We start from the raw sequence: 8,516 nt of genomic DNA, 5'->3' as shown, positions 1-8,516 counted from the left end.
GGAACATTCTACCAAGCCGAGTTCATCCATACACCTGCTGGGTGGTTGGGACGCTGGGCACTGGAAAATGGCCTGTACTTCGTTAGCAGAATGACTAGGTATCCTGCAACTTGTCTTAGGACCTCAGATAGGACATCAGTGATAGATGAAAAAGGGGATTTCTACCAACATCCAGCTGAGTCTGTGTGTTTAGTGCACTTCCTTAGTGGAACATGGGTGACCCAAACATGGCTGCATCACCCAGAAGCCCACACAGCGTGAGTGACCATTCATGAAAGCTGCTTCCCTGGAGCTCCCTGCAGGACTTGCAGGCTGCTCAGCTGACTGGAGAGTCACCTCGACAGTTGTTTGCTGTTCCTATAACCTAGTGGGAGAAGGGGCCTTGTCAGTTTTGTGATTTTCTGGGCTTCCTGAACCTTAGGAGCCTCTCTCCTCCCTCCAGAGGGGAATGTCCAATCCGGAGGCAGTAGGTGGGTAACACTGGGGCTTTCTGGGACATGGTCTGGTCACCCATGGGCTGAGTCAACTTTGTCCCCAGGTCCTGTCAGAGTCCGGCTGTAAGAATGGAAGCTTCGTAATGAGTGGATAACGGCTGTGCACTTACACAATGGGATATTCGGCTGTTTGAGATCATGGGATTTGTAGGTTAAAGGCCAGAAATAGAAACATCACCCTGACTGAGGACTGTTCCTGACCCAGGAGACAAACATTGCAAGCTTCCTCTTCTGTGTAAGATTTAACTTTTAAGGTTTAGATGTGTGTGTTTTTCTTAGGCTATCTATGGAGGTTAGGCATTTCACAAGGGACCAGAGGGGAAGAGGGGAGTCTTTCAAAGAAAGGGAAATAGACTATAGTGTTATAAAGAGATAAATGGGAAATTAGAACAGGGGGATTAAATGGAGAGGAGAGTGGGGAAGAATACAGGCAGAGACAAGTAACACTAAAGGCCTTTTGAAGAGTCACATGGAAACGTCCTACCATAAAAAGGCTTCTTAAAATACATGCATATATGAAAGGAATTTAAATGGAGTTTCCATATAACAGGGGAGACAATGTCTCCTATTATAGACATCATATACCACTAAGAAAAAAACCCCAGTACCAGGAATGGGTTTTATCTTATTGAGTTTTTGGCCAAAGGGGTTCCATAGATCACCCTCCCAAACATTGCAGGCTATAGTCAGTGCTGTTTGTGACCCTCCATGACCTGACGGCAAGGTCCTTTTGCTGACGACATCACATACCATGTCATCAAACGTGGAAGAATTATGTTGGTGCTCAGTTAGAAGGTTTACCTGTATGGACTAGCCACCATAGTGCTGGAAGACACTATACCCACTGTCAGAGGACAAAAGCAGTTGTCAATCAGTGTCGCCCAGCTGCGAACCCTATGACCTACAACAGTGGCAACAATGTTATAGAAGTTACCAACTGCTTTTTGATTGGATAATAAGGTGCAGTGCATGAGCTAAACCCGACCCCTGGCATGGTTAAGGAGACCAAGAATCTGAGATCAGGTAGGTCATGGGCCCCAGGGGGAAAACAAACTACCACAATTATTCTTTACAACATAGGAATAAAGGACTGGAGAGATGGCTCAGCGGTTAGGAGCACTGACTGCTCTTCCAGAGGTCCTGAGTTCAATCCCCAGCAACCACATGGTGGCTCACAACCATCTGTAATGAGATCTGGTGCCCTCTTCTGGTGTGTCTGATGACAGCTACAGTGGACCCAGAAATAAAATAAATAAATCTTAAACAAACAATCAAACTAACATAGGGATAAAATGGCTGCCAATGACATATTGCTATCTTCATAGATCAGTGTACTGCACAACCCTCACCAGAGAAACTTCTCGTGGTAATTGGTAATTAACACAGAGACACACAAAGCCAGACTACATACAATTGGTGAGAGACTTAGGAGCACTAGGCCCCCAGTAGATGTTTTTAATCAACCCCTCCCTGAGCCTCTGAGGAAGACAGAAGTAAGAGCCTGAGGGGTTTATGACTCCAAGGAAACAATGTGCTTCAGGCACAGCAAGGTTGACACTCATACACGACCTCACAAAGACTGTGATGGTAAGCACAAGACCTTCGCATTATAACCAGACAAAATCTCAGCATGGAGGAGAAATGGACAAAAAAACCCTACCCCTCATAGGAGGGGGGAAATCAGTTTTCTCCAATGGAGTGGCACCGGGGTATATCGACCACACCCCTGGGCAGGCCTCATGCTCAGGTGTAAGTCAGCCAACACAGAATGGACTTTATAATTTTGCGTGTGTGCCTTTTATTGTTGTTACCGTTTGGTGTTTTTCTATATTTCGTGTTGGTTTTGGGGGTGGTCTTACTTTTTGTATATTTTTTTTTCTTATTGGGGGAGAGAAACGGACGTGAAGTTGAGTGGGTAGGGAGATGTGGGGGACCTGGGAGGACATTGGAGTGGTCACAGAAAGTGATCAAATTATGCTGTGTGAAAACACTGTCAAATGGAATGGAAATGCCTGGATCTTCTCTCGAAGGGGCATAGGCCATTGGCCACAGCGAGATAGAGGACAGTTCTGAATCAGGAGCAGCATCTCGGGTTCAATAGTGTCTTGTCCCCCTCCCCCACTTTTCATGACCATCCAAAAACCCCCAAACTGTGGGGGCTTTAAGGCTGGAATTAGAATCTGCAGTTAGCGGTCCTAGACTTTGGATAAGACCGAACTATAACAGTTTCCCTTACAAGAAGGGAAGACAGAGACCGGGAGATGTAGGGGGGTGGGGTGGGGGTGGGTTGAAGTGAAATGGCCACAGCCAAGGAGCACCAAAGAGGCAGCTGCCTTCAGAAGCTGGAAGAGACCTGGGATGGGGTCGCCACTGGAGCCTCACGGCCCCCCAGTGGCACCTTGACTTTGAACTTGACTCACCTGAGCTTCTGGGTCTGCAGCAGTTCTGAGACACCCAGACTGGGGGGGGGGGCACAGACTCCACCTCTTAGGATCAGGGAGAGAGACCAGGAAGGTGGGCTGGAGGAGTGCCATATCTGCCATCTTGCACCTTGGTTGTTTTTTTTTTACCTCAGCTCCCAATCCTCCATTGGCATTTATCTTCAAATCAAAGAGCAGCCATCGGATGCCAGACACCAGCCTGCCACAGCCCGCTGGTTCTATTTCAGCACAGGCTCCTGAGAGAGCTTGCACGAGGTGTCGTCTCTCTCACAGCTGCTTCCCTTGCAACCGCCTTTCCTCACCACGTATTCCTCGCCACATCCGGCTGGACTTAGGCCATGTCAGCTCTGTCTGAGCAGAGCCTAGGAAGGCAGGATGGCTAAGAGACAGTGCTGGGTGTCAGCCTGAACTTCTGGGGGGGGCGTCTTTCTTACCTCCACCTCAAGCAGCCTGAGCTAACCTGGACTCTTGTTCTCTCCAAAGATCCAAGCCTGTCTCCAGTGCACAGGAGGGGACTCTGAACTGCCAGGAAGGCAGTTTGGAACCACGAACCCATGTGCTCCTTGATGCAAAAGCACCTGTGATGCCTGCATCCCGTCCTTAGGAGCTGACAATGTCAAGGAGGCACCTTCAACCACACTGCCAAGTCCCTGGGACTGTAGGCAGAGCAAAAAGCATAGCTCACAGGAATTCTGTGTTGGGGGAACTTTCCCACCAGTTAGGGAATGCATTAAGTCACCAGTACCACAGGGAACTCCTGGCTCATGGGATCCTGATGCAGCAGCCTCCTCAGTAGTTGAGATCACAAGTGAGGCACCATGGACCCCTGAGCACCGCATGCAACAGGCCCAAGGGAAATGGTGAAGTAGGGGACGGAGATAGGGAGTAGGGGTGCTGGGGGAAGGAAGTGAAGAACAGACCAAAGAGTGACTTCCAGTTCTATTGGCTTGGAACCCCAGAACATGATCTTTTATGGAAGTGGAGCCTCTCTTCCCTGGGGGTTTTGTGAATGTGAAGTCATGCTAGAGTAGAGGGGTGCTCGAACTAAGAGAAGAAACAAGGCGTGCAGGCCCAGAGAGAGCCCTCACAGGGCAGAAGCAGAAACAGACGTAATGCATCGAGGTGAACAGACCACTATTCCAGAACCTTCAGAGGGATGTGGCCCTGACTGTACCATCACTTCAGCCTAGAGCCTCCAGGGCTCTGAGAGAATCGCGCCCAGCTACTAGAAGTTTCTAGACTGTGGTACCTTGTGACAGTGACCACAGGAGGCTCAGATGAAATCATACAGCAGGTGGGGGTGGAGCAGGTAGAAGGCACGGCAGACTGTCTGCAGAGTGTTCTACTTCCTGTCTTTCTCCCTGCCCAGCTCTCCCTTTCATGGCTGTCCTTGAACTCACTCTGTAGACCAGGCTGGCCTTGAACTCACAGAGATCCACCTGCCTCTGTCTCCCAAATTCTAGGACTAAAGGTGTCCGGCATGTGCTGCCACCCTCGGCTTGATGTTATATTTGCATGAGGAACTTCAAACCCTGCTCTTTTTTTTTTTTCTTCTTTTAAGAGGTGACATTTCATTGTTCTTAGAGTAAGATACAAAGTATCACAGTGTCTCACAAGACCCTCCTGCTGGGTTCCAACCCCATCTAGACCTGTCTCAGTAATGGCGAGGCCACCACCCCCAACATCTTTTCTGCTGCCCCAACAACTTACTTTCACTGCTTCTCTACCTGTCTTTGAATGGTTAGATACAGAATTGCTCTAGAGAACACAGTGATGTCTGCTCTTAGGAAATGAAAGCAGTGTCTCTCAGACACCTTGCACATGGATGTTTACAGTGTCATTGCTTGGAATAGTCTCAAAGGAGGCATAAAACAAGTCTCTACTGGGTGGATATGAAACACATGATCTGTTCCTCCCACCCAGTAGAAGGGAATATTATTTAGCTAGGAAAAGGAATAAGGTTCTGACATTTATTGAAACATAGGCCAAACAGGCTAAGGGAAGGGATGCCCAAATGAAAGACCACCTGAGAGTCTGTCATTCTGTCGTCATTCTGTACAGAACTAGAAACTCCAAAGTATCCATTGATGAATATTGGCTCCAGATTGGAAAGGGGCAAGGGCATAGGAGGTATGGAGTCTCTTTCTCGGCTGGTGAAAGTGCCCTACACTGATGATGTTAATAGTGTACTGTGATGGCTATTCCTGGTTGTCAACTTGACTACATCTGGGATGAACTACAATCCAGAAATGGAGGGCTCACCTATGATCCAGATCTTGAGGCTGGAAGGCTTAGGCTTCTGACCCGGATCTTGGCATGGAGATCTTGAGGCACAGTGGCCATGAAAAGCTTAAGCCCAGGCAAGGTAGTACTTGCCTTTAATCCCAGGAGACTGAGGCAAGCAGATCTCTGAATTCAAGGCCAGCCTGGGACAAAGCAAGTTCCAAATCCAGGCATGGTGGTACCGACCTTTAATCTGGGCCACAGAAGCTCCCAACTCATTGTTAGTGAATTGGTTGGGATGATGGTCCAGAAACAGCTCTAATGTCACACAAAGGACATTGGAAGAAGGACGACTCACTCCTTTTCACCTGCTTGCACCTACTTGCCAGTGCACCTGTGGAACCCACGTCTTCAGGATCCCAGCTTATACAGAAGACCAGCTGAAACAACCAGCCTCGGGGGACCGAGCAACTTCTAGATTCTTGGACTTCTCATTCACAGCTGCCCATTGTTGGGTTGGTCCGACTGTGAGTCATCGCAATTATTTTCCTTAGTATATAGAGACATTCCATAAATTCTGCAACTCTAAAGAATACGATCTAATACTTGTATACATATGGAGGATACTAGGGATCACTGAGCTACTCACATTGAATGGCTGGGTTCTTGTACATAATTCATATCCCAAGTAAGCTCTTCTAAAAAACAGAGAGACTGTGAAGGAGGGGAGGCAGAGAGGGGCCTACAGAGGGGAAGGGAGGGGTGATCCTAGAATAGACAGCAAGAAGGGGAAAGAACAGTTATTGGCTGGAGGCAGTGTAAGCAAGGAAAGGAGAGACCAATCAAATGGGAAGTCTCCAGACCGGGGGATCTTACGCTCACTTAAAAACATTAAACCAGGCTGGGAAGATGGCTTAGTGGATAAAGTGCTTGCTGTGCAAGTTGGGGAACCAGAGTTTGGATTCCCAGCACCCATGAGATGCTAATCCAAGTGGATATAGTGGCCTGTTATTCCAGCAGTCAGAGCTGAGAGACAGGGAGGGCATTTCCAGAACAAGCTGGTTAGCTAAATTAGCCAAATTGGTACCCTCTGGGTTCCAGTGAGAGATTCTGCCTCAATATGTAAGGTGGAGAGTAATCAAGGAAGATATATCATGTCTGACCTCCACACATGTGTGCCCACACAGTACAAAAACCATACAGGTATGCATGCACACCACACACACACACCAACACACAAAGCCATCATGCCAAGTAAAACAAGTCGGGGACAGTGACCGGTCAGCATGATCCCCACTTGTTCAAAGCTTCTAGAACAAGCAAGTTCATAGAGCAGGAGCGCAGAGCTTCCCAGAGACTGGGTGGGAGGGAGGAGCAGGAAGTTCCCACCTCACTGTTGGTGAATTGTTTGGGGTGATGAAAGTTCCAGAAACAGCTCTGAAGTCACACCTGTCTAGACGTTCTCAAAGCCATCAGAGAGCACGCTTCGCAGCTGCTTAAGCGGTAAATTATGCGAGACGTGTGTTTGTTTCCCTGTGATGGAAACAGAAGCATGGGGTCTGTGAGACGGTGGGCACACATCTGACTTCAGAGATGGGAGGCTGAGGGTCAGGGGGCAGCAGTGCACAAGGGGGTTGGTCAGGAGTGGTTTCATACAAGGTACAGACGACCCGACTCTACAGGGTGGAGGGCCAGACAGAGTGCTGAGTTCTAACAGTTCCACCCACAGGTAGGAGAGACTGGTGTGCAGCGCATCCTCGGAAGCATCCAGTTGAGGCTTTCCAGAGCCTCTTTTCCCTTGCACGATGCCCGGGAACCCCCAAATTGGGAAAGGCTGGAGGCTTGAGGATCAGAGGAGAGGTGAGGCTAGAGATTTGGTTCTGGGGAAGGTAAGCTGGGATCCACTCTTGGGTGCCACCAGATGCCCTTTGTGTCTTGGGCGAAGGCTATCTTCCCAGTGCAGAAGGCAGCTGAGGCAGAAGAGGTCACCAGGTGTCCTCACTGCACATGAATACCCACAGGTGAGGTAGAGCCAGCACACGCCAGCTTCGCTGTTTAAAACAACTTCACTGAGCTGCCATTTCTAAGCCTAGACTCCACCCACTCAAAGCATCTGGTCGGGTTGCTATTGGTGTGTTTCAGGTTAACTATCGCCCTCATGAATTTTAGACCATTTTCATCTGCTAAGACCTCTGAACTCCTCAGCCATCACCAATAGCAAAGGTGACAAGTGTGGGACCCGCCCCCCATCCTTGGCAGCTAGCACCTTTGGTGACAGTTTTATGCTATACTGTGTCTTCTTTCTCCTGGCCCAGACTCTAAGTGACTGCCAGCTCTCTCAGATGGAGCCCTATCCGCATCTGTTCCTTGCCTGGGGTGAGGGTCAGTGTAGCTGTCTTCAGGTGAAAGATCACGAGAAAGGGGAGGGAAGGCAAGCTCTGGAGGCCACTGGCTCTGTCAAACATGTCCAGAAAACTAAAGGCTTTTTTGCTGCTTCCTTTTTATAATTGTGTTGTGCTTAGAAACCTCCCGGCACATTGACCCTGGCTTCCTCCCAGGAAAGACTGAAGCAGGGAGGACCCCATGTCCCTTCCCCCTCATTTCTTGGCTCCTCAGTGTCTTCCTTCTCCAAGAAGGCAGGGAGCTGCCTGCCCCTCTCTATTCCCAGCAGCCCTGCCCTCCATATGTCTGGCCCAAGGTTCCAGGAGGAGCTGGAGGGGCACCAAAGCAAAACCAGCCTGCCCTCAGAAGACTGAGCTCCCAGGAGGCTCCAGGAACAGATTCTTGGGTCGGGGTTGAGGGACAGATGACACTTGGGCATCCCACAGTGGCCCCTGCCTCAGAAGGATGTCCGTTTGTTTTCATACACCACTCCTTGATATTTTAAAAATTTAACCACCTCTTTCGGAGGCTGGACATTTCCATAGGCGCTGTTTCCCCATCCCCAAACCCAGCCGGGTTTTTGGGGGTGGGAGAGCGTCAGTATTCTATGGATTCCCCCGTGGGGCGCCCCCGCAGAGGCCGCACAGTCAATTCCTTACGAACCAGGTAGTCCTGGGCTTAATTAAACTCTAACACAGGGAAAGAAGGCTTGAAGCTTCTAAAAGAGGAAATGTTTAGAGATTTAGTACACCAGAGGTCCGCGGAGGGGTACCGCAGCACCTAGATTCCTTGATAGTCAAATACAGCTTTCTCTTCCTCTTCTGGGTATTCCCCTTACCCCCCTCCCCTTGTAGTTTCTACATCCCTGGAGGAGGAGCATAAACCGGCTCTGTAGTTGGAGGACACAAGCTTTGATTCCATCCATCTGCACTGTGTAACCTCTCTAGGCAAACTCATTTTATCATTTGTGAAACAA

Source organism: Rattus norvegicus, chromosome 10 (genome assembly GCF_021556685.1).
Source record: "Rattus norvegicus strain SHRSP/BbbUtx chromosome 10, alternate assembly SHRSP_T2T, whole genome shotgun sequence".
Lineage (NCBI taxonomy): Eukaryota > Metazoa > Chordata > Mammalia > Rodentia > Muridae > Rattus > Rattus norvegicus.
The sequence above is the reverse complement of the archived record's forward strand: the minus strand, read 5'-3'. Positions refer to the sequence as shown.